This window comes from Scyliorhinus torazame, chromosome 14 (assembly GCF_047496885.1).
Source record: "Scyliorhinus torazame isolate Kashiwa2021f chromosome 14, sScyTor2.1, whole genome shotgun sequence".
Lineage (NCBI taxonomy): Eukaryota > Metazoa > Chordata > Chondrichthyes > Carcharhiniformes > Scyliorhinidae > Scyliorhinus > Scyliorhinus torazame.
In genome coordinates this window covers 163,422,113-163,448,086 of record NC_092720.1, presented here as the reverse complement: position 1 = coordinate 163,448,086, position 25,974 = coordinate 163,422,113, and the positions used below count along the sequence as shown (strand labels likewise).

General features: G+C 50.1%; 1 protein-coding gene across 1 annotated transcript in view; it reads right to left on the bottom strand.

Annotated features, from left to right (window-relative positions):
- LOC140389068 (uncharacterized) overlaps nucleotides 1–25,567 on the bottom strand; it is a 96,814-nt gene extending 71,247 nt beyond the window's left edge. Inside the window, exon 1 of the mRNA XM_072473228.1 lies at nucleotides 24,949–25,567. The gene's annotated coding sequence lies outside the window, so the exon portion shown is untranslated. The remainder of the gene's footprint in view (nucleotides 1–24,948) is intronic.
- Nucleotides 25,568–25,974: the final 407 nt, after the last annotated feature.

Here is a 25,974-nt window from a genome sequence, read left to right as displayed (position 1 = left end):
TTCAATCAATGCCATCGCATAGCCGTTACATGCTCTCACCCTCCAACAGGATATTACGGTGTATAGCTCCCACTCGGTCATCGCACTACTGAGGCAACTGCAGACTCAGCATCATACCGCAGCTCGTCAGAATAGGTATGAGATATACCTTTTGAACAATCCACGTCTGACATTTAAATACTGTACCACTATCAATCCAGCCTGTTTTCTTAGTGGTCCCCCTGTCCATGAAGACGCACCTGGCCACGACTGTTTAGCCTTGATTCAGGAAACTACCACAATAAGGGGCGATTTGAGTGACATTTCGTCAGAACAACCTGACATGATTATGTGTGGTCAAATATCCCACCGGGGTTTAGTTAATGACCCCGGCCCTCCTTATGCCCGCGCAGATTTCCGTTATTAAATGCGCTGCCCACACGAATGGTACAACCTCAGTTGACGTTGGTAATGAACGAGCAGATTGTGCAGCGCGAACAGCCGCGCAAATTCAGCAAGTGATGGTGCCTAAGATGTTAAGTCAGACTAAACGATCTACTATAAATATGTCTGCTTCTGACAAGTCAATGCCAACCATCCAAGATGTCATAAGGTTACAGGAGGACGCTCCTGAGAGTGATAAACAAATGTGGAAACGGTTAGGTTGTACATATGATTCTGTTTCCTCTTTATGGACCACGCCTGCACATCAGACTTGTATGTCTGATGTACTGGCTTTATGGGTCATTGAATGTGTACACTTTGCAACTCATTGTGGGGCTCGAGGGACTAGTGATTTGTTGCTGGACACTTGGTGGCACCCTAAAATGCAGGAGTTGGCCCAAAGTATCAGTAATCGGTGTTTGATTTGTCAGCAATATAACACCGGAAAAGGTATCCCTTGTGGGATGGGAAAACCCCGTTGCCCAGTGGTCCCTTTGAGACGTTCCAAATGGATTACATTGAGTTGGAAAGGTGTCAATGTTATAAATATGTTTTGGTCATTGTGGATGTGTTCAGCAGATGGGTTGAGGAGTATCCGACTATCGATAATAAAGCTGCTACTGTGGTTAAAGTCTTGATGAGGGAAATCATTCCCCGGTACGGTATACCAGCTCAGTTAAGTTCTGATAATGGGCCTCATTTTATTGGACAAATTAACAAGGAGTTTTGCTCCCAGTTGGGCATACGCCAGCAGTTACACTGTGCTTATAGACCGCAGGCGGCCGGGTTGGTTGAGAGACACAATCAGACCCTCAAAACTAAATTGGCTAAATTAAGAGCAGACACGGGACTGACATGGCTTAAGTTGCTCCCCGTTGCCCTCTTCCAGCTGCGGGTTACACCTGCGGGACCGGCCCGGCTCTCTCCCGCCGAGATTCTTTATGGCAGGCCTCTTAGAACTCCCTGGAGCCTGCAGGTTCCCAGACTGGTTCAGTTTCATCAGATGACTGAAGAGATGACCACCTATGTTCTAGCCCTCTCGCAAGTGCTCAAGGAACTCCATGGCCAGGTCCGCGCGGCTCACCAGCCATTGCCCCCAGTACCTAGCTCACTTTCAGTCCAGCTCGGTAGTTATGTCATGGTCAAAACTTGGACTAGGAAGGGGTCGGAGCCGCGATGGGACGGGCCCTTCCAAGTTCTCCTTACCACCCCCACAGCAGTTAAAGTGGAGGGGCGAAGTGCTTGGGTCCACCTACATCACTGTAAATTGAGTCCATCTCCACTACTGTAAAAGGTCGGATACTAACCTGCCTCCCTTCTCCAGTGCTATTTTACAGGTGTGGAGCATGATGGAGTGGCTACACATCGTCTGTATGATATTTGGCCTCACTTCGCTTGGCGTGTTATTGGCGATGGACATGGAAAAGGGGAATATTATGTATCTGTGTAGCCCCAACCAATCTACAAGGTTACATCACCTCTGCAAAGGTGATGTTCTTCGCTGCCCCCATATACGAGGACATGGTATTGACTCATGGAAGGTCATCAAAGTTAAGGAGAATGCAGGAGTCATGAAGCAGTTGCACCAGTCCCGGCGATGGGAAGGGAACATTATATGGACATTGCCTTGTTTTTGGAATACATGTAAATTCGATTTTGGATGTGTTAAGAGTGGTGCAATAAAGGTAATATCAGGCTGTCAGAAGAGCGTAGGAAGAGGCTATGAGGAAGTGAAAGGGGCTAGAGAGAGGATGGGGCGTATGAGAAGGAAAGTACAGCTAGAACGTAGGTTACCGGGAGATACACTTAAGTTAGTTAAAGGCCAAACTGAGGAAAACCCGGGTAGTAAACCTTGGGAGCCCTCGGGGCAATAACCAAGGAATTGTCTCAGCTACGGTTGTTTGCAATGCAGAACCGGTATGCTCTTAACTATCTTCTGGCCCGTGAGGGTGGGGTATGTGCCATAGTGCAGGGCAAGTGTATCATGGGAGTTCAGGATAACATCACTAAATTTATGGATCACATACGGGATCACCTGGACAGAATGCAGGATCCTGGCTCTTGGGGTAACTGGGGATTTGGAGGTTGGAAGGACTGGTTGATAAATATGGCCATGTATCTAGTGGTAGCTATCGGCTGCATCTTTGTGGGCCTGGCCATCCTTAAATGTGTGATGGGTAAAATTTAACCCCCCAAAAAATTTAACTGTTAAAATCCATGAGGGTGAAGCAGATGAGGGGGGGCTAAGACAGGAATTGGAAATGCAGCGACGGATCTTTTTAGATGAGGAACCGTAGCTATGGATTGGATAGTTCGGTTATCATGGAATGATAAAAGGAGGGAATGACGAATGTGATATAAAATAGTTACTTTAGAGATATTAGTTAATGTAATGTAGAAATAAGCCACTTTGATTCTGGCAAGTAGAGACAAAGGATTTTAGACCGCATGGGAAAAAGCAGGAAGAGGTGTGTCTATGAGAGTGATGCTGAATTGATAGGGGCCGGAGAAAGGGATTGGAAGTGAGCCAATCAGAATAGATCAAACAAGTCAGGAGGGACATAGGATGACCTATGGGTGTCGAGTATGTGAAACTTGATGCCATTTGAATGTATCAGTACTGATCTCTTTGTCTGGGACATTCACTTAGTTCCCGGGGCTGCAGAAAGCAACATGTTATCTGTATCACTGTGGACTAGGTAGCTTGCAAGCTGAATAAAATAACTTTTGTTATACTTGCAAATCCATCTCGACTTTTATTGAGGCCAGACTGACGGATAACGAAATTTGGGAATCAACACTCCCATCCACTCCCAAGATCTCTTCTATCAATCATTGCCGTTCCTGCCTCTCCTCTTTATCCACCTTAGCCTTAAACAAAATCACCTTTCCTCCTCAACCTCCCAAACCATCGATGGCGAGACACCCCTGTACATTTAAACCACACATACTCCTCACATACTCATCCAGCCTTCCTAAGCCTCATCTGATCGTTCAGCCTCAGATGGGTTTCTTGCAGCATTAGCCTTCAAACTCTTCAAGTGCAAGAAAACTCTTCCCCTTTTCACCTCCAACCCTCTCACGTTCCAAGTCACCATTCTGATCGGGGGGGCCCGTATCACACCCCCGCCCCTTCTATTCGCCATCACTGCTATCCCAGGCCCCTCCCACCTGGTGGGACCCGCCCGTCTTTTTGTCACCAGCAACCCATCACCCCCCTTTCCCAAAATCCCTTCAACCACTTCCTCTTGCAAACACCTCACCCAGTGTCAATCTCCTGTCTTCAACAGTCACACCTCACAGGCTCATCTAAACCCGCTCGACCAGGCACCAACAAACGCGGCCTCTCCCCCCCATTACACTCTCGTACACTAGCTAACCTTTGTTTGCTGGCTTGGTGACCCCTGCCAGAGCTCCCTTCTCCTTCCAAACACTCCCTCAGCAACCCGGCACCCATATCCAGGGCCCTCCAACTCCCCACCCCACTCCCACAAAAAGCAAACATCAACCCCACTCCCCCCAGGCATAGTCAGAGTGGGGAGACGACATCCAGCGAAAACACCAAAAAAAGGAAAAAAAAATCATTAAAAACCTCAGTAGACAAAAATCAAAAAGGAAAGATCCCAGTCCACACCGTCCAGGTCCAAATCCCCAAACTCATCTCAGTCCCAGTCCTTCCGCCTTCACGTATGCCTCCGCCTTCTCTGCCATTTCAGCTTCGTTGGGTAGACCTCATGCCGCTGCTGTACAGTGCTGCCTTCACCCGACCAAAGGCCACCTGCCTTCTCGCCAGCTCCACCGTAAGATCTTGGTATTTACGTATAGTAACGCCGTCCCACTTCACCTCGCGCTTCTGCCTTGCCCAACTCAAAATCTGTCCTTCACATTGAAGCAGACCGCCCTTGGTGGCTCATTTGTTTTAGGCTGAGGCTGAGGCGACCAATGTGCCCTGTCCAACTCACAGAGGGAGGGTTCTTCCCTCATGCGAACATGTCCGCAAAGTACTCAGTCAGCCTCCGGCCTTCCAGCCCCTTGGGAAAGCCCACGATCCTTAAATTCTGTTTCCTTAACTTGTTCTCCACGTCTTCCGGAGGTGCCATGGAATAGGAGGTCGCGTATTTGGTAGCTCCCACTCGTGGTGGACTTTTTTGGACCTTTTCTCCCGACTTTTGTGGAATTTGATTGGAAGAATCGGAGCCGGGTGTGACAGAAAGGAGGAATCCCCCACCAGTTTATGGAGACATGGATCAGAAGTGGTCTTATAAGAAGAAATAGCCGGGCAAAAAAGACTCGTCCAGAACCTACAGCACAGGAGAACATGGCGGAGGTGCAGGATCCTGGATTGGCGGCCCAGTGGTCAACGGTAAGCTGGTGAAATTCATTCAGGAGAGTTTCGCCAAGCAAAAGCGTGAAGCTTTAGACCTGATTAAGGCATCGATCGATCGGGTGGAACAGAGATTAGAAGCCCACGGACTGGCGATCCCAGAGGGTGGAAGAGAAGGTGGCCGAGCACGAGGACCAGCTATCCACGCTGGAGGCGGAGATGGGGTTGATGCGGGAGAAGGTGGAGGATTTGGAGAACAGATCACAGACACAACCTGAGGATCGTCGACCTCCCGGAGGGTAGCGAGGGATTGGACGCAAGTGGCAAATATGCTTGAAAAGCTGCAGGGTGATGGGGCATTTGCTCGACCCTTGGAAGTAGACAGAGCGCTTGCGAGGAAGCCGCGCTTGAATGAGCCACCAAAGGCGATGGTGGTGCAAATGCACCGGTTCATGGATAAGGAACAGATTTTGCAGTGGGCCAATCAGACACGGAGCTGCAAGTGGGAGAACAGCGAGCTGCGCATCTACCAGGACCTGGGTGCGGAACTGGCCAAAAGAAGAGCGGGATTTGATCGGGTAAAATCGGCCCTCTTCAAAAAGGGGGTGAAGTTCAGAATGTTACAACCAGCTTGTTTGTGGGTCACCTCTGAGGGTCAAGAACATTACTTTGGATGGTCGGACGAGGCGATGTACTTTGTTAAGGCAAAAAAACTGTCAGGTGACTGCAGATACTGGATGTTGAGGGCGGGTAATGCTGTGCTTGGGCTGTTGAAGTTATTTTTGTTTTGGACTGTACATGGTGTGCTCTCTGTATCAATCTTTGGGCCGTTGCATGGTGGTTATTTTCATTTTGGACTGTAGACGGGGTGCTTTTTGTATCAATTTTTGGGCTGTTGCTCAGTTTTGTCTGTGAGTTAACTTTGTGCTTGTGGGGGGACGAGGGGTCGACTTTTTCTTATTTGTGTCCGTCGGGGATTGTGATGTTCTGAATATGTATGTTCGAGCGGGGGGAGGGAGAACAATAGTGGGTAGGATATATGATGCCATGGGCGGGGCCTACCAAGCGAGCTGGGCGGGCTAGCTCACAGAAGCGCAGTGGGGGGCGAGCAGGTTTGTTGAGGGGGGTTGGGATTGTTGTTCTGTTAAGGGGGGGGAATTGCTCTACTGACTGGCGAGGGACTGTTGCTGGGAGACAATTTGGAAGTCGAGGACGGTGGGTGCCCGAGGGCGGGCCTGTGGAGGCGCGGGACGCGGGCTGGAGGCTGGTCTATGATGGTTGATCGGTGGGAGCCGGGGGGGGCGATCAGGCTGATCACATGGAACGTCAGAGGGCTGAATGGGCCGGTCAAGAGGGCTTGCGTGTTCGCGCATTTGAGGAGGTTGAAGGCGGACTTAGCAATGCTGCAGGAGACACACCTGAGGATACTGGATCAGACTAGACTGAGGAAGGGGTGGGTCGGGCAAGTATTTCACTCGGGGTTGGACTAGGGGAATCACGATCCTGATCAATAAGCGGGTGTCATTTGAGACAGGGAATATAGTTGCAGACTCGGGGGGGGGGGTAGGTATATCATGGTGAGCGGGAAGCTGGAGGGGATGCTGGTGGTGTTCGTAAATATTTACGCACCAAATTAGGACAATACGGAGTTTATGAGGCGGGTGTTAGGGAAGATCCCGAACACGGCAAAGGAACTAAAGGGGTTCATGGAGCAGATGGGACGGGGTGGACCCATAGAGGTTCGGATGGCCAAGAGCAAATAAGATTTCTTTCTTTTCCCATGTCCACAAAGTATACCCCCTTATCGATATTTTCATCTTGAACAGAGCTTTACTGGCGGGGGTGGTGGATACCGAGTATTCGACGATTGCTGTGTCGGACCATGCTCCACACTGGGTGGATCTATGGGTGAGCAAGGAGGGTGGTCAGCGTCCGCAATGGAGATTGGACATAGGACTGTTAGCGGATAAGTGGTGTGGGCGTGTGAGGGAGGCCATCCAGAACTATTTGGAAATAAATGACACGGGGGAAGTCGGGGCAGCAACAGTTTGGAAATCGCTGAAGGCAGTGGTCAGGAGGGAGATAATCTCGATACGGGCCCGTAAGGAGAATGTGGAGCGAGCAGAGATAGATAACTTGGTTGGGGAAATACTCCAGGTGGATAAGAGATATTCAGAGACCCCGGAGGCAGGGCTATTGAAGGAGCGGCAGAAGCTACAGATGGAGTTTGGTCTGTTATCTACAGGAAAAGCGGTGGAGCAATTGAGGAAGGCGAGGGGTCGATATACAAATATGGGGAGAAGGCCAGCAGGATGCTTGCACACCAGCTAAGGAAAAGGGAGGCTGCCAGGGAGATAGGAAGGGTGAAGGACAGAGGAGGGAATACGGTCTTGGACCCAGCTGGGGTGAACGCGGTGTTTAAGGAGTTTTACAATCAGTTGTATGAGTCGGAACCCCCAGCTTGGGTAGAGGGGATGAAGCAGTTTTTGTACGGGTTGGGATTTCCAAAGGTGGAGGACGGGTTAGTGGAGGGATTGGGAGCCTCGATTGGGATTGAAGAAATAGTAGACGGGCTGGAGGCCAATCAGTCGGGTAAGGCCCCGGAACCAGACGGCTACTCAGTGGAATTTTACATGAAGCTTTCTGGGATGGTGGGCCGGCTGCTGGTGAGGGCATTTAATGAGGGAGCGGGGTGTTCATCCCCGAACAATGTCACAGGCCTCAATCTCATTGATCCTGTAGCGGGAGAAGGTCCCAGAGCTATGCGTGTCATACAGGCCAATCTCCCTATTGAACGCTGATGCCAAACTGTTGGTTAAAATTTTGGCCTCAGGATAGAAGATAGTATCCCGGATCTGATAGGGGAAGACCGAACAGGGTTTGTTAAGGGCAGGCAGCTAAAGGCCAGCGTTAGAAGGCTCTTAAATGTTACCATGATGCCCTCTGAGGGGAGGGAGATGGAGGTCGTGGTCGCTATGGACGCGGACAAGGCCTTCGCCCGGGTGGAGTGGAATTATTTGTGGGATGGTTTGGGTTTGGGCAGGGCTTCACTGACTGGGTTCGGTTGTTGCACCAAGCACCGGTGGCAAGTGTACGATCGAATCGGCTGACGTTGGGCTACTTTAAACTACACCGAGGGACAAGGCAAGGATGTCCCCTCTCCCGATTGCTGTTTGCTTTGGCTATGGAGCCATTGGTGATGGCGCTAAGAATATCAAAGGACTGGAAGGGTCTCCCTGTGTTTGCGTGGGTTTCGCCCCCACAACCCAAAGATGTGCAGGGTAGGTGAATTGGCCACAATAAATTGCCCCTTAATTTAAAAAAAATGAATTGGGTACTCGAAATCTATTTTTTAAAACATTTTTAAAAGGCCTGGAAGGGGATAGTCCGGGGGGGGGGGGGGGGGGGGGGGGGGGGGTGGAACACAGGGTCCTGTATATTTCCGACCCATCATGAAAGATGGAGAAGATTATGCGGATCTTCGGGGAATTTGGACGGTTTTCGGGGTACAAATTGAATATGGGTAAATATTTGTGATCCAGGCAAAGGGGTAGGAGAGGAGACTGGAGGAACTGCCTTTCAAAGTGGTGGGAGTTTCCGCTATTTGGGAATCCAGATGATGGGACATGCTCCCGTTGTCACTGCCGGGGTGGGTATAGATCGTGAAAATGACGGTCCTCCTGAGATTTTTGTTTGTTTTCCAGTGCCTCCATATCTTTATCCCAAGGGCCTTTTTTAAACGGGTAAATAGGATAACCTCTGGTTTTGTGTGGGCGGATAAAATCCCGTGAGTAAAGAAAGTGTTGCTGGAGCGTGGCCGAGGGGAGGGTGGGCTGGCGCTGCCGAACTTCAGCAACTATTACTGGGCAGAAAACATAGCCATGATTAGGAAGTGGGTAGTGTGGGGGGGTCGGTGTGGGAGCGGATGGAGGCGGCATCATGTAAGGGCACAAGTTTGGGGGCATTGATAACGACATCTCCGCCATTCTCGCCGGCCTGGTACTCCACAAGCCCGGTGGTAGTGACGGCCCCGAAGTCTGGGGCAGTGGAGGAAGCATATAAGAGTGGGGGGAGCATCGGTGTGGGCTCCTATTTGTCCCGGGGAGGTTGGATGGGGGGTTTCGGAGTTGGCAGAGAGCAGGGATCGAGAGGATGGGAGATTTACTTATAGTTTGGAGGATTTGGCGGAGAAGTTTGAATTGCCGGGAGGGAATGGGTTTCGATATCCGCAGATACTGGATTCTGTGCGAAGGCAGGTTTCGACCTTTCCGCTCCGACTGCCACGGGTGATACAGGACAGGGTAGTTTCTAGAACGGGGGTGGGGGAGATGAAGGTATCTACAAAGAGCTTACGGACTGGGAGGTAACTCAGATAGAGGAGCTAAAGTGCAAATGCGAAGATGGGGTGGGGGGCGGGGGAGAGATAGAAGCCGGTCTGTGGGCGGACGCTCTGAGCAGGGTCAACATGTGCTAGGCTCAGCCTAATCCAATTCAAGGTGCTTAACCGGGCATACATGACGGTGGCCCGGATGAGCAAGTTCTTTGGGATAGAGGACAGGTGTGCGGGAGGGCCTGCAAACCATGTCCATATGTTTTGGCCATGTCCGAAACTTAGGGGATTCTGGCAGGGTTTTGCAGATGTCATGTCCACTGTGCTAAAAACAAGGGTGGTGCCGAGTCCAGAGGTGGAGATTTTTGGAGGATCGGAAGATCCGGGAGTCTAGGGGCGAGAGAAGCTGACATCTTAGCCGTTGCCTGCTTGGTATCGCAGAGACGGATATCGCTAGCGGGGAGGGACTCGAAGCCCCCGAAATCAGAGATCTGGGTTAGCGACATGGCTGGATTTCTCAGACTTGAGAAAATTAAGTTCATCTTCAGAAGGTCAATGCTAGGGTTCGTCCAGAGGTGGCAGCCATTTGTCGACTTCTTTGGGAAAAATTCACTATCAGCAAACACAATAAAAAGGGAGGGCGGGGGGGGAGCAAAGAGTTAGAATATTTTCTGATGAAGGTAGGTGGGATTAGCGAGGGATAGAGATGTTTTTATGCACTATGTTTACATTTGTATTGGTACTGTTTATTATTATAAAATTATAAATACCTTAAGAAAATGTTTTACAAAAAAAAACCTGTTCTCCAGGACCTGCACTGGCTCTTAGCCCTTTATTGACCTCCGCCACACTCCACAGTTCCTTACCCATTGAGGTGAACAGGTTGCTATGCTGCGATAGAGCCTCCTCCACCCTCTTCATTTTTTCTCCTTGCTCCCGCACCTCCATCGACATCTTTGTCAATGCAGCCTTTATTGGGGCAAGTGTCTCCTCCACTTACTCTTTGAGTAAGGTCATCATCTCTCTCAGACCTCTAAATGTTTGGCGAACAGCCTTTCAAATTCCCCAGACACCACCTCAAAGTTTCAACCATAATGGGAGCAGCCCTATCTGACAAACCAACACCCACCATCTTCCCTCCTATTGGGGGTAGCACGGTGGCACAGTGGTTAGCACTGCTGCCTCACAGCACCGAGGAGTTGGGTTTGATCCCAGCGATCCAGGGTCACTGTTTATGTAGATTTGCACATTCTTCCTGTGCCTGCATGGGTCTCACCCCACAACCCCAGAAAATGTGCAGGGTAGGTGGATTAGCTATGCTAAATTGCCCCTTCATTGGGAAAAAAAAAAGAATTGGGTACTCTTTAAGTTTTTTTTCTTAAACCTTTCCTCCTGTTGGACTCACAACAGCACTCACCGGCAGACTTTCACTCGCTCCCTTCCATAGATTATCAAATTTACAGCAGAAGGAGGCCATTTGGTCCATTGAGTCTACACCAGCCCTTGGAAAGAGCACCCTACTTCAGCCAATGCCTCCACCCTAACCCCATAACGCAACACAACCTTTTTTGGGCACTAAGGGCAATTTGGCATGGCCAATCCATCTAACCTGCACATCATTGGACTCCTGGATGAGGGAGTCTTTGGACCAGGTTCTAGGTTCCTACCTGGCCTTTCTTCTGGAACTTCGACATTGCACCGATTCCTTAGAACTTCCCACACCGAAAAATGCCCCTGAGACTAAGCATAAAGATCCAAAACATAAAGACTCTGGCAGGAGCTACTCAACCTACATGTCGTCACCGGAAGTTGTTAAGCAAAGATATATTAACAGATTTGGGCCAGAGGCAGGTATAGAGAGTTGGGCCACCGATCAGCCGTGATCTCATTAAATGGCAGGACAGACTCAAAGGGCTGAATGGCCGACTCCTGCTCCTATGTCCCTAGCCCCAGAACAAACAGATCAGAGCAAAGTTCTGTAATTCTCCTCCACCTTGTCGAGAATGGTGTGCAAGTAATAGGAGGAGGTGGCTGCATGAACACCCCAGTTGTCATAAACGTTGGATCCAGGTACAAAACACAAGACAAAAATAATGAATAGATGACAAACCCAGACTCCATCTGAGGTGCTGGGAGAACTAGCATATACAATAGGGAGGCAGTGGTATTGTCAATGGACCAGTCATCCAGATACCCAATGCTCTGGGGACCCAGGTTCAACTCCCAGCAAGGTAGACGGTGAAATTTAAAGTCTAATGATGACCATTAAACCATTGTTGATAAAACTCAACTGGTTCACTAATGTTCTTCAGGGAAGGAAATCCTTATCTTATCTGGCCTATGTATGACTCCACCAAGTAATGTTGTTGACTATTAATTACCCTCTGAAACAGCTGAGCAAGCCACTCAGCTCATGGGTAATAAATGCTGGCCCAGCTTTACCCACATGAATAGAAGTTCGTCCCTCCACACACTCAAATACCTCCACTGTTGTGAAGGCTCGTCAGGAGTATGTTATCAATGCAAAGTTATTAGACAATAAAAGTTTATCACTGCTAGTGTTTCCTTATTTTCTTTGAGGACGTTACAGAATCTTGGAGGGATTTGAAAAGACAGAAAACATCCAGATCCCAACACACAGACAGAACTGACCATTCACAGTCCACAGAATAACCAGCTCCCAACACACACACAACACAACTCAACATTTGTAAATCAGTGAGATTCTGCCCCTCCCAGATAATCACACCTCACCTTCTCATATTCAGCAATGACCCATCAATAAAACTCAGCCTGTAAATCAGAAGGGGAATGCTTCCAATAAACACTCAATATCCAACACACAGCCAATCAAACAGCTCAGCACAAAGCATCGAGTAAACAGGTCTTTGAGCTGGATCTTGTCACACAGCATAAGGGGCATTTCCACACCTGATTGCCCACAGGATAGTCAGACTGCCTGAACATTAGTGTGGATATTGTGCAATGTAATTCTTCTAAATTCTGCTCCTTCACTCACCATCTCCTGACTTGGTTTGGAGTCCCTACAGGAAGTGAAGCAGCTGTGGTAGAGGAAGAGGAGAGAATGGGCAGAGTGGGTGGGCTCTCTGATTGACGTCTCTCACAGACAATCCAAATATTTCTGCAGGAACAGGAGTTTCCTGAAGTTTGGGAAACTGACCGGGGAAACGGAGGCGACTTTGAGCAGCAGCTCAGGTGGGGATTTAAACTTGTCATTGTCCCATCTGAATAAAACCTCACTTATTGCAGCTGCTTCTCAGTTTCCCTGGAAAACATTTGACAGAGATTTCTGGTGTGGGAATAGCATTCTTTATCCTCGGAGGTTTCTAAACTGAATCTATCTCCATTCTCCCATTTTAAACTCCAGCATAGATGAAAAGACAAAGGAGAAACTGCACACAATATTATTGAGGTAATAATGTTAACTATGCCTCCTGTTTGGGCAGCATGGTGGTGCAGTGGTTAGCACTGCTGCCTACGGCGCTGAGGACCTGGGTTCGATCCCGGCCCGAGACAAAAATTTTGACGGATGCCAGCCAATCTGGCATTGGGGCAGTGCTCCTGCAACGCGATGAGGCCTCATCATGGGCCCCCGTTGCATATGCGTCACGCGCCATGACCCCCACGGAACAGCACTACGTGCAGATAGAAAAGGAGTGCCTGGGTCTGTTGACCGGTGTCGTCAAATTTCATTACGGCCTTCCCCAATTCACAGTCGAGACCGACCATCGCCCGCTGGTCAATATAATACAAAAAGACTTGAACGACATGACTCCTTGCCTCCAAGCGCATTCTGCTCAAACTCCGGCGATACGACTTTCAGCTCGTATACACCCCGGGCAAAGACCTGATCATAGCCGACGCTCTGTCCAGGGCAGCCAACACCCCGTGTGACCCAGCGGGATTCGTCTGCCAGGTTGACGCCCATGTGGCCTTCGTGGCCTCCAATCTACCGGCCACGGATGAACGCCTCGTCCAAATTTGGCGCGAGACTGCGGCTGACCCCCTGCTACAGCGTGTCATGCGCCACCTAACAGACGGGTGGCTCAAGGGCCAATGCCCGCAGTTCTACAACATCAGAGACGATCTGGCAGTAGTCGATGGTGTCCTCCTGAAGCTGGACCGCATTGTTATCCCGCACAGCATGCGCCAGCTCGTCTTGGAACAGCTACATGAGGGCCATCTTGGTGTGGAGAAGTGCCGCCGACAGGCCCGAGAGGCAGTGTACTGGCCCGGCATCAATGACGACATCACCAACACAGTGCTCAACTGCCCCACCTGTCAGCGGTTCCAGCTGGCCCAACCACGTGAGACCCTACAGCCCCATGAGTTGGTCACGTCCCCTTGGTCCAAGGTCTGCATCGACCTGTTCCACGCGCTGGGCAGGGACTATGTTCTGATTGTAGACTATTTTTCAAACTACTCGGAGGTGGTACATTTGCACGACATCACATCGTCTGCAGTCATCTGTGCCTGTAAGGACACCTTTGCTCGTCACGCATCCCACTCACTGTGATGTCGGACAATGGCCCCTGCTTCGCAAGCCAGGAATGGTCCAACTTTGCCAGGAGGTACAGCTTTGTGCATGTGACATCCAGTCCCCTGTACCCCCCAATCCAATGGCAAAGCGGAGAAGGGCGTCCACATAGTCAAACGGCTCCTCTGCAAGGCTGCCGATGCGGGATCCGACTTCTACCTCGCCCTGCTGGCCTATCACTCAGCCCCACTGCCCACTGGCCTGTCGCCAGCCCAGCTGCTCATGGGTCGCACCCTGAGGACGACGGTGCTGTCCATTCACGTCCCAGACCTCGACCACGTTCCGGTCCTTCAACAAATGCAACTGTCTCGTGCACAGCACAAGGCGGCTCATGACGCCCGTGCAGCTGATCTCCCTGCTCTGGCTCCAGATGACAACATCCGCATCCATCTTCCGGATGGTGGCTGGTCTGCAACTGCTGTGGTTCTTCGGCAGGTGGCTCCCTGCTCGTTCCTGGTTCGTCTACCGGATGGTTCCATTCTGCGCTGTAATCGGCGTGCCCTTCATCTCGTTCCGCACTCGCTACGTGATCCTCCGCCAGTGCCACGCCCTCCTGTTGTCCCTGACCTGAACTATGCAGAGATTCCGGTTACTCTGCATCCTCCTCACTCTGACGCAGTCCAGCCCGCTCCTCAGCTGGTGGCTCGGGACCCACCCTTGAGGCGGTCAACCAGAATTTGTCGCCCACCTCAGAGACTTGATTTGTGAACCTTGCACTAATAGACTCTCTGGTCTGTTCTGTTCTTCCGTTTAATCGTTCAAGTGGTTTGTATATAGTGTTCATCTCATTATTTGTGTGCACACTGATTTTTTCTGCACCAGGCACCTTCCCATGTAAATAACTTAGTTTTATGTACATAGTCCTGTAAATATTTCACACACACGTAGTCAGGAACATTCACCACACACTATTTATTGTCACGCAGGCACATTTTTTTATATAAAAGGGGGATGTCATAATACACACCAGTATGTCATGGTGCAGACACACACTGATGGACACACAGTGGGACCAATCAACATACACAACACCACAGCCAATCACCAGTGAGAGCGCACACACTATAAAGACAGGGATCATCAGAGTTCCCGCTGATTCGAGTAGCAGCCAGCTCGGAGCACAGAGCTCACAGCCTGCAACACAGACATTCACCATGTGCTGAGTGCATCAACTGGTTAGGACAAGGCAAAGGTCTTTAGTTAAAGCTGGTATCGTATTTACCCACAGTTCAACTATGTTTAAATAGTTAACTTTTTAATAAAATAGTGTTGCATAAGTGTTGGTGACCTGTATGTGATCCAGAAAACCCAACACATCAATCAACTTTGAGAGGCACTCCTCCAGTATTTGCCATTACCTTTGTGTCCACGTTTAGAAGTGATACGGGCCTCCATCGGATCCTTACATTTTTTAAGCAACAGGGAAATCGATGCCTGCCCCAACGTTTGTGATAACACCCCCTTCCCTATCACCTCCTCAAACATCCCCACCATCAGGGGCACCAGCTTATCCTTAAATGTTTTATAATATTCCACCGGAAACCCATCCGAACCTGCTACCTTCCCCGACTGCATCCTCCCAATCGCATCTTTTATCTCCTGCTCCGCTGTCGCCCCTTCTAATGTAGCCCTGCACCCATCCCCTAACCTTGGGTACTCCAACCCATCTAGAAATTCCGGCATCTCCCGATCTCCCCCAGGTGGCTCTGACCTGTACAACCTCTCATAGAATTCATCAAAGACCTTGTTAACCTGATCTGGAGGTACCACCAACTTCCCTGCTCTGTCCCACACCTGGACAATTTCCCTTGCCCCGCCTTCTCTCCATACTCGCACACTGCACCCCTTGCTCGCCTCAATTGGCACACCGCCTTCCGAGTAGATAGTCAGACAAAACTCACCTGTAGTTCCTTCCTCATTTCCAACTTCACTGGGTCCCCATCTTCTGCATACCTCCTGTCTACCTCCAGCATCTCATTATTATGTTCTGATGTTCCAACTTCTCCTCTTTGTCCACCCTCGCCTTCAACGAGATCACCTCACCACCGCCTTCAACACCTCACCTTACAGTTGAAACCTACATATTCCTCAATTACGTTTTCAACTTTATCACAGAACACTCGGTCCCCCAACAGTCCGACATCTAATTTTCACCCCGGCCTCTGACTATCCCCTTCTCCAGTACCATATCAACCCAATGCGGAGCATGATCTGATACTGCAATCGCCGAATACTCTGACCTCTTAAACCCAGCCAGCAGCGCCTTCACCACCACAAAAAAGTCGACCCACGAGTACACCTTATGGACCGCCGAGAACGAGTACTCCTGCTCCCTCGGTTGCAAAAGCCGCCAAGGATTCACCCCTCCCATTTCCACCATTAGCCCAGCCAACGCCTTCGCCCTCCCCCCACGGGACAAGCGGGCATGACATGTCCAATCTTGGCTCCTGCACCAGGCTTCTGCACCAAAATGCAACTTAAGCACTCCACTACAGCCCAAAGCAGCATTCCAGTGCACACCCGGGCTTAATTCCAGCCTTGGGTGACTGTCTGTGTGGAGTTTGTACATTCTCCCGAGTTCATGTGGGTTTCTTTCAGGTGCTCCGGTTTCCTCTCACAGTCCAAAGATGTGCAGTTTACGTGGATTGCCCGTGCTAAATTGTCCCTTAGTGTCCAAAGATGTGCAGTTTTCATGGATTGCCCATACTGAATTGATCCTGAGTGTACAAAAATATGCAGGATAAGATAATTGGCCATGCTCAATGTGTGGGGTTACGGGGATAGGTGCTCTTTTGGAGGGTCGGTGCAGACTCAATGGACCGAATGGCCTCCTCCACTGTACGAATTCTGTGGATTCTTGTGATTTCTAATTGCGTCTCTCCCAGTTAATTAACAATCACTCTATCTGCCTCTCTTTCTCTCTCTCCCTCGCTTTTCTAGGTGGTTAAAGCATTAGATAGAATTGACTCAAACTTTTTTGTCTGGTGGGCGAGTTCAGAAGAGAGAATATCACTTGAAATTGAGTGAGGCCTCTCATCTCAGTATCTCAACTATTACCCACTTTCTGATTGTCTTTCCCACCTCAATATCTTTCACTTCCTCCACCACTCTCCCTCTCTGTGTTCTCTGTCTCTCCTCATCTATTTTCTTAATGTTATCTCTTTCTTCTACATTTCCTATCCCTCGCCTTCCCTGTGTCACTCTCTCTTTGCCATGTGTCATTCCTACTTTCTCATTCTATCTCCACTTGTTATTCTTGCTTTCTCTCTCTGTATCATTATTTCTTTCCCACTTACTGCAAACCTCTCTATCTCTGCACTCCATTTCCATCTGATCATCATAGTCGCTTCAATTTGATGTACTGAGGTAATGGCTTAACACAGGGATGCGTGTGACTTGATGATGAGGCTGCAGAAAGGAAAATGTATTTTTCCAATGATGTCACCAGAAAGCAGAGACACTCCCCATGTCTGATTATAAAAGCAGCAGACACCTTGACATTAGATGCAAAACACTAGCATTCTGACCCTGACTCAGGCAAACTCCACCGAAGATGAAAGGGCTGATCTTTGTGCTGGTTATTCTGGTGCTGACTCAGCACAATCCAACCAGAGCGAAGCCGGGTGATACCATTCTTCATAAAGGTCTGAAAATATTTTTGATCTCTCAACAGCCATTGCTCAGATTAATTTTTAAACTTTTTTTTTCAATGTCATGGTTTGATCAGTTTAGTGATGGAAATTGTGATATTACAAAACAGATTGGGGAATTTAATGTAAACCAGTTCTTCAGATTGACCCTCTGATAGTTTAGTCACTCTCTGAGTGGGTCGTGGGGATGGTGGGTGTTAGCAGCTGATCCAAACAGACCCAACAATGAAAGCACAAATAACTGGGTGGGGTCAAGTTATTGGATCTCAGCCGGAGCATTGATCCGGATGGGAGACTCAGTAATTGGCCTCAGTACCCAGGTATTACAGACGGGGAATTCAAAGTTGTTGTTCCTGATCACTGCTAACTGCTACAGAGTGTGAGAGTGTGGACTGTGTGTGAGGACTGGATCAGGAGCTCATTCCCTCCCCCCACCCCCCCCCCCATCCCACACACACCCTCCCCCCACCCACCTACACTCACAGTCCAGTCTCCCAGGGGAAGAATGGGGGATTAGGAACGATATTGGAGGTGATGGCACGGTGGCACAGTGTTTAGCACTGATGCCTCACATCTCCAGGGTCCCAGGTTCAATTCCAGCTTTGGGTGACTGTCAGTGTGGAGTTTTCACTTTCTCCCCGTGTCTGCGTGGGTTTCTTCCGGCTGCTCCGGTTTCCTCCCGCTATCCAAAGATGTGCAGGTTAGGTGGATTGGCCATGCTAAATTGCCCCTTAGCGTCCAAAAGATTAGCTGGTGTTACCGGGATAGGGTGGAGGAGTGGGCTTAAGTAGGGTGCTCTTTCCAAGAGCCAGTGCAGACTCGATGGGCCGAATGGCCTCCTTCTAAGAACAAAGAACAAAGAAACTTACAGCACAGGAACAGGCCCTTCGGCCCTCCCAGCCTGCACCAATCCAGATCCTTTATCTAAACCTGTTGCCTATTTTCCAAGGATCTACTTCCCTCTGTTCCCTGCCCGTTCATATCTCTGCACTGTAAATTCTATGAATTCAATGACTGTGGAACCAGTCCACTGACAGGAGTCAACATTACATGACATGCGGGAAAAGAGAGTAAAATAGTTTCAACTGGTTTATTTAACTGGATCAACACTGCAGCTTTCAGAAATGTGGGTGTGAGGAGATGGATTAAGTAGATGTGACAAGGGGTGAAATGATTAATTGTCAGTCCCTGGGGGTCAGTCTCTGTCTCAGTTGGGAGTTGAGTAAACAGGTTGTGGGTTAATGTTAACATAGAGCCCAGCACTGTATGGGCAGCACAGTAGCACAAATGGCTAGCACTGTGGCTTCACAGCATCAGGGTCCCAGGTTCGATTCCCTGCTGGGTCACTGTCTGTGCGAAGTCTGCACGTTCTCCCCGTGTCTGCGTGGGTTTCCTCCGGGTGCTCGTGTTTCCTCCCACGGTCCAAAGACATGCAGGTTAGGTGGATTGGCCATGATAAATTGCCCTTAGTGACCAAAAAAGGTTCGGAGGGGTTTTTGGGTTACAGGGATAGGGTGGAAGTGAGGGCTTAAGTGGGTCGGTGCAGACTCAATGGGCCGAATAGCCTCCTTCTGCGCTGTATGTTCTATGTTCACTGTGGGAGTGCTGCACTGTTGTGGATTGATGTCCCACTCCAGTACATACAGCCCAGCACTGGGTGTTGCACTGTTGGGGCTTTCATGTTTTAGATGAAACAGGACCTGTTCCTGGAACTGGGAATATCTGGGATATTGAGTTCTCCCAGTGTCGTCGACCAACATCACTTGAGTCCACCAACAGGGCCAGAAACTCTCGCTATTTGTCAAATCTCATCGGATTTTTGTGGGAATTTGCTGCAACAAACCCTCTATAATATTCCTAATTTCTCCCCCGTCTGCTCCAGCTCCCAATTTTTCCTTAGGTAAGAGTTAAGGTTGATGTTTGGTTCAGAGTCAGACGCAGGAACAGTAACAAAATCAGCTTCATGGTTCCTCAATTGTTCTCCTCATTGTTTAAATATCTCACTCCATTCTCCATTTCAGTGATTGCGGAGTCGCGCAAAGTAGTCGAAGGAAATATGAGATACATCTGCAAAGGTACCAATACGATGACTCTTAATTGCAAAGATCGATGGTAAATAAAGTCTGCAATAAAAATAGGGAAGATCCAGTGAGGAATTGTCAGCAGCCCGAGCTCTCCACATTCTCACTGGGAAACAGTCTCTGTTTGATTGCTTCACTCCCCTAACCCCTGACCCTGTATTACTGCTGTCTGAATAATGTGGTGTAATCAGAAATAAAACTTACTGCATTGATCACGGCTTCATATCCCTGTCTTGTTTCTCTTTAGGATCAGGGTGTCTGTAAACAAATAGCCCGGGTAGAATGAGGCTGGGAATAGATGTGGAATTCCAGGAAATGGGAATGGGAGGTCAGTGCTTCGTATCCCGGTCTCGTTTGTCTTCAGGATCAGTGAGGAGAATCTCCCAGTCCCGCCAATAGTGGGAAGCTTGGCGACTGGGAGGTGGGGATCTTATTTTGGCTTGAAGCCAAAAGTCATTTCCCGATGTCGGAATTTTATTCATGGGAATTTAACGGCAGGAGGGACTTCCCGATGAACAATCTTGGGAATCCCTTTTGTATTAGCATCTCATGCATCCTCATTAAAAGTCCAGCTCGCTAGAATTAAGCTCCCTATCCGAATTAATTTAATAATGAAATAAGTAAATGAGAACATTCACTTTTACGACTGTATATAAGGGGTGTGCTCCCGTTGAGATAGACTTATCCATAATAATAATCCTTATTGTCACAAGCAGTCTTACATTAACACTGCAATGACGTTACTGTGAAAAGATCCTAGTCGCCACATTCCAGCACCTGTTCGAGTACGCAGAGGGCAAATTCAGAATGTTCCAATTACCTAACAGCTCGTCTTTTGGGACTTGTGGGAGGAAACCGTAGCACCCGGAGGGAACCCACGCAGTCAGAGGGAGAACGTGCAGTCTCTACACAGCCAGTGACCGAAGCCGGGAATCGAACCTGGGACCCTGGCGCTGTGAAGCAACAGTGTTAACCACTGTGCTACCGTGCTGTCCATGATCAACAGGGAGCTGCTGCTATATTGTCCGCTTTAGGTAGTGTCTGGAAATAGCAGCTTGTGGCAGTGCAAGCTGTGTGAAGCATTGCCAAGGAATTGGAAAGGGTGGAACAGTGACTGGGAAAAGGTGGAAGGACTGGTGATGATGTCTGGGGAGATACGATGCTAGATGTCCTGGGAGGGATTGATTGATATTTATTGTCACATGTACCGAAGTACAGTGAAAAGTATTTTTCTGTGACCAAGGGAATGTACACAGTACGTACATAGTAGACAAAAAAAGAACAATCGACAGAGTACATTGACAAAGGGCACATCAATAAATAGTGATTGGTTACAGTACAAAACAAGGAGCCAAACAAAGCAAATACATGAGCAAGAGCAGCATAGAGCATCATGTATCGTGTTCTTACAGGGAACAGATCAGTCCAAGGGAGAGTCGTTGAGGAGTGTAGTAGCTGTGGGGAAGAAGCTGTTCCTATGTCTGAAGGTGCGGGCCTATAGACTTCTGTATCTTTTGCCTGATGGCAGGGTTTGGAAGAGGGCTAAGCCTGTGTGTGAAGGGTCTCTGACAATGCTGTCTACCTTCTTGAGGCAATGGGAAGAGTAGACAGATTCAATGGTTGGGGCACTGTTTCCGGGAAGGGACGGTGCAGGATGTCTTATTAGGAAATGGTACAGGGTGTCCAAGCAGAAATGGTCCAGGGTGTCTTAGAAGGGATGATGCAGGATGCCCTGGGAGAGATAGTGCAGGGTGTCCGGGGAGGGATAGTGCAGGGTGTCCGGGGAGGGATAGTGCAGGGTGTCCGGGGAGGGATAGTGCAGGGTGTCCGGGGAGGGATAGTGCAGGGTGTCCGGGGAGGGATAGTGCAGGGTGTCTGGGGAGGGATAGTGCAGGGTGTCCGGGGAGGGATAGTGCAGGGTGTCCGGGGGGAGGGATAGTGCAGGGTGTCCGGGGTGGGATAGTGAGGGAGTCCGTGGAGGGATAGTGCAGGGTGCCCGGGGAGGGATAGTGCAGGTTGTCCAGGGAGGGATAGTGCAGGGAGTCCGGGGAGGGATAGTGCAGGGTGTCCGGGGAGGGATAGTGCAGGGTGTCCAGGGTGGGATAGTGCAGGGTGTCCGGGGAGGGATAGTGCAGGGTGTCCAGGGAGGGATAGTGCAGGGTGTCCGTGGAGGGATAGTGCAGGATGTCCGGGGAGGGATAGTGCAGGGTGTCTGTGGATGGATAGTGCAGGGAGTCCGGGGTGTGATAGTGCAGGGTGTCTGGTGAGGGATGATGCAGGGTGTCCTTGGCGGGATACTGCAGGGTATCTGGCGAGGATAGTTCAGGGTGTCCGGGGATGGATAGTGCAGGGAGTCCAGGAAAGGATAGTGCAGAGTGTCCGGGGAGGGATAGTGCGGGGTGTCCGGGGAGGAATAGTGCAGGGTGTCCGGGGAGGGATAGTGCAGGGTGTCTGGGGAGGGATAGTTCAGGGTGTCCGGGGAGGGATAGTGCAGGGAGTCCGGGGATGGATAGTGCAGGGAGTCCAGGGAGGGATAGTGCAGGGTGTCCGGGGAGGGATAGTGCAGGGTGTCCGGGGAGGGATAGCGCAGGGTGTCTGGGGGGAGGAATAGTGCAGGGAGTCCGGGGAGGGATAGTGCAGGGTGTCCGGGGAGGGATAGTGCAGGGTGTCCGGGGGGAGTGATAGTGCAGGGTGTCCGGGGATGTATCGTGCAGAGAGTCCGGGGAGGGATAGTGCGGGGTGTCCGGGGAGGGATAGTGCAGGGTGTCCGGGGAGGGATAGTGCAGGGTGTCTGGGGAGGGATAGTTCAGGGTGTCCGGGGAGGGATAGTGCAGGGAGTCCGGGGATGGATAGTGCAGGGAGTCCAGGGAGGGATAGTGCAGGGTGTCCGGGGAGGGATAGTGCAGGGTGTCCGGGGAGGGATAGCGCAGGGTGTCTGGAGGGAGGAATAGTGCAGGGAGTCCGGGGAGGGATAGTGCAGGGTGTCCGGCGAGGGATAGTGCAGGGTGTCCGGGGAGGGATAGTGCAGGGTGTCCGGGGGGAGTGATAGTGCAGGGTGTCCGGGGATGTATCGTGCAGAGAGTCCGGGGAGGGATAGTGTGGGGTGTCCGGGGAGGGATAGTGCAGGGTGTCCGGGGAGGGATTGTGCAGGGTGTCCGGGGGGAGGGATAGTGCAGGGTGTCCGGGGGGAGGGATAGTGCAGGGTGTCTGGGGTGTGATAGTGCAGGGTGTCCGGGGGGAGGGATAGTGCAGGGTGTCCGGGGAGGGATAGTGCGGGGTGTCCGGGGAGGGATAGTGGAGGGTGTCCGGGGTGGGACAGTGCAGGGTGTCCGGGGCGGGATAGTGCAGGGTGTCCGGGGAGGGATAGTGCAGGGTATCCGGGGAGGGATAGTGCAGGGTGTCCGGGGAGGGATAGTTCAGGGAGTCCAGGGAAGGATAGTGCAGGGTGTCCCTTAGTGTCCAAAAAGGTTAGGTGAGGTTATTGGGTTGTGGAGATAGTGTGGAAGTGAGGGCTTAAGTGGGTCAGTGCAGACTCAATGGGCCGAATGGACTCCTTCTGCACTGTATGTTCCATGTACTTGTGAGAATAATAAAGATTATTTGAATTATTATTGTACTGACTTGGGGGTCCGAGATGTAGAGGAACAGGTCATCAGCTGGAATGTGACTCTGCTCTCTGCCACCTCTCTGGATACCTCTTCAGCCGTTCGCTGTTCTGAGGGCAATCGCCAGTGGCTTGATTGCCAGGGACAGTGGGTATCTCTGCCTTATGCCTCTTTGCAGCTGGAAGCCTTTAGAGCTGGTGATGTTGGTCCGCATGCTCACCTTGGGAGCATCATATAAAAGTTTCACCCAGACGGTGAATCCTGACCGAAGCCCAAACTGCTACAGTACCTCTATGAGGTATTTTGACTGGACTCTGTCGAAGGCCTTTTCTGTGTCCAGGGAGATGATCACCTCTTGTGTTCTCTCTCTGGATGGGGTCATTATCACATAGAACACAGAACATAGAAAATACAGCACAGAACAGGCCCTTCGGCCCACGATGTTGTGCCGAACCTTTGTCCTAGATTAATCATAGATTATCATTGAATTTACAGTGCAGAAGGAGGCCATTTGCCCTTTGAGTCTGCACCGGCTCTTGGAAAGAGCACCCTACCCAAACTCAACACCTCCACCCAACACCAAGGGCAATTTGGACATTAAGGGCAATTTATCATTGGCCAATTCACCTAACCCGCACATCTTTGGATTGTGGGAGGAAACCGGAGCACCCGGAGGAAACCCACGCAGACACGGGGAGGACGTGCAGACTCCGCACAGACAGTGACCCAAGCCGGAATCGAACCTGGGACCCTGGAGCTGTGAAGCAATTGTGCTATCCACAATGCTACCGTGCTGCCCTTGAGAACAAATAAATCTACACTATATCATTTAACCGTAATCCATGTACCTATCCAATAGCTGCTTGAAGGTCCCTAATGTTTCCGACTCAACTACTTCCACAGGCAGTGCATTCCATGCCCCCACTACTCTCTGGGTAAAGAACCTACCTCTGATATCCCTCCTATATCTTCCACCTTTCACCTTAAATTTATGTCCCCTTGTAATGGTTTGTTCCACCCGGGGAAAAAGTCTCTGACTGTCTACTCTATCTATTCCCCTGATCATCTTATAAACCTCTATCAAGTCGCCCCTCATCCTTCTCCGTTCTAATGAGAAAAGGCCTAGCACCCTCAACCTTTCCTCGTAAGACCTACTCTCCATTCCAGGCAACATCCTGGTAAATCTCCTTTGCACCTTTTCCAAAGCTTCCACATCCTTCCTAAAATGAGGCGACCAGAACTGTACACAGTACTCCAAATGTGGCCTTACCAAAGTTTTGTACAGCTGCATCATCACCTCACGGCTCTTAAATTCAATCCCTCTGTTAATGAACGCGAGCACACCATAGGCCTTCTTCACAGCTCTATCCACTTGAGTGGCAACTTTCAAAGATGTATGAACATAGACCCCACGATCTCTCTGCTCCTCCACATTGCCAAGAACTCGACCGTTAACCCTGTATTCCGCATTCATATTTGTCCTTCCAAAATGGACAACCTCACACTTTTCAGGGTTAAACTCCATCTGCCACTTCTCAGCCCAGCTCTGCATCCTATCTATGTCTCTTTGCAGCCGACAACAGCCCTCCTTACTATCCACAACTCCACCAATCTTCGTATCGTCTGCAAATTTACTGACCCACCCTTCAACTCCCTCATCCAAGTCATTAATGAAAATCACAAACAGCAGAGGACCCAGAACTGATCCCTGCGGTACGCCACTGGTAACTGGGATCCAGGCTGAATATTTGCCATCCACCACCACTCTCTGACTTCTATCGGTTAGCCAGTTCGTTATCCAACTGGCCAAATTTCCCACTATCCCATGCCTCCTTACTTTCTGCATAAGCCTACCATGGGGAACCTTATCAAATGCCTTACTAAAATCCATGTACACTACATCCACTGCTTTACCTTCATCCACATGCTTGGTCACCTCCTCAAAGAATTCAATAAGATTTGTAAGGCAAGACCTACCCCTCACAAATCCGTGCTGACTATTCGACATTGGATGGCTGCACTTGACACAGCAGGTTTGGTCCTCTGCAACCATCTCTGGTAAACAGCTCTCCAGCCGCCTAGACAGGATTTTTGCTCGAAAATTCACGGCTACATTGAGCAGTAGAACACGCACTCAGTTTGATCACCTATATTGAGGCTTGTGCCAGCGTTGGTAGCAGGGAGCCCCTTACTAGTGAGCCTGTGAACATATCCCGCAAGTGTGGGACCAGGGCTGGCACAAGGTTTTTGTCGAGATCCAACAGGAATCCATCTGGTCAAGGCGCCTTCTCCACCAGCATGGAGTTGATACTGTCTTCCTAGACCGTGTTTATGGACAAATTCATCCACGCCGCAGGTGTGAAGTAATGCTCCCTGCCCTGGAAGGTGACCCAGAGCTTGGCTGGCTACAGCATTCTAAATTTCACCCCAGTTTTGTACAGGGCTGCTTTGGCTCTATTGAATTCCATCTGGCACTTGGCCAGGTCCATCCCAATGTCCTTATAAATTCTGATGTGGAGATGCCGGCGTTGGACTGGGGTGAGCACAGTACGAAGTCTTACACCAGGTTAAAGTCCAACAGGTTTGTTTCGATGTCACTAGCTTTCAGAGCGCTGCTCCTTCCTCAGGTGACCCACCTGAGGAAGGAGCAGCGCTCCGAAAGCTAGTGACATCGAAACAAACCTGTTGAACTTTAACCTGGTGTTGTAAGACTTCGTACTTATAAATTCTGATCAAGTGTCCCTCCCAGTTGCAGGACCTGGTGTGTCTGGCTCAGTTGGGGATTCTTTGCCGGTCTTGGTACTGGTGTAATTTTGTAACAATGCCCTTGGCTGTTCCCCGCCACTGGCTTTGCCCTGAGTGACCTGTAAGCTTTGTCTATTTCTGGCGGCTTGGGGAAGCTGCCTCGCCACAATATGTTGCCTAGCCACATATTCCTGGGGTTCCTCCAGTAGGCTCACCATGCGTAGGTTCTGGTGCTGCGATCTGTTCTCTTGATCTTCA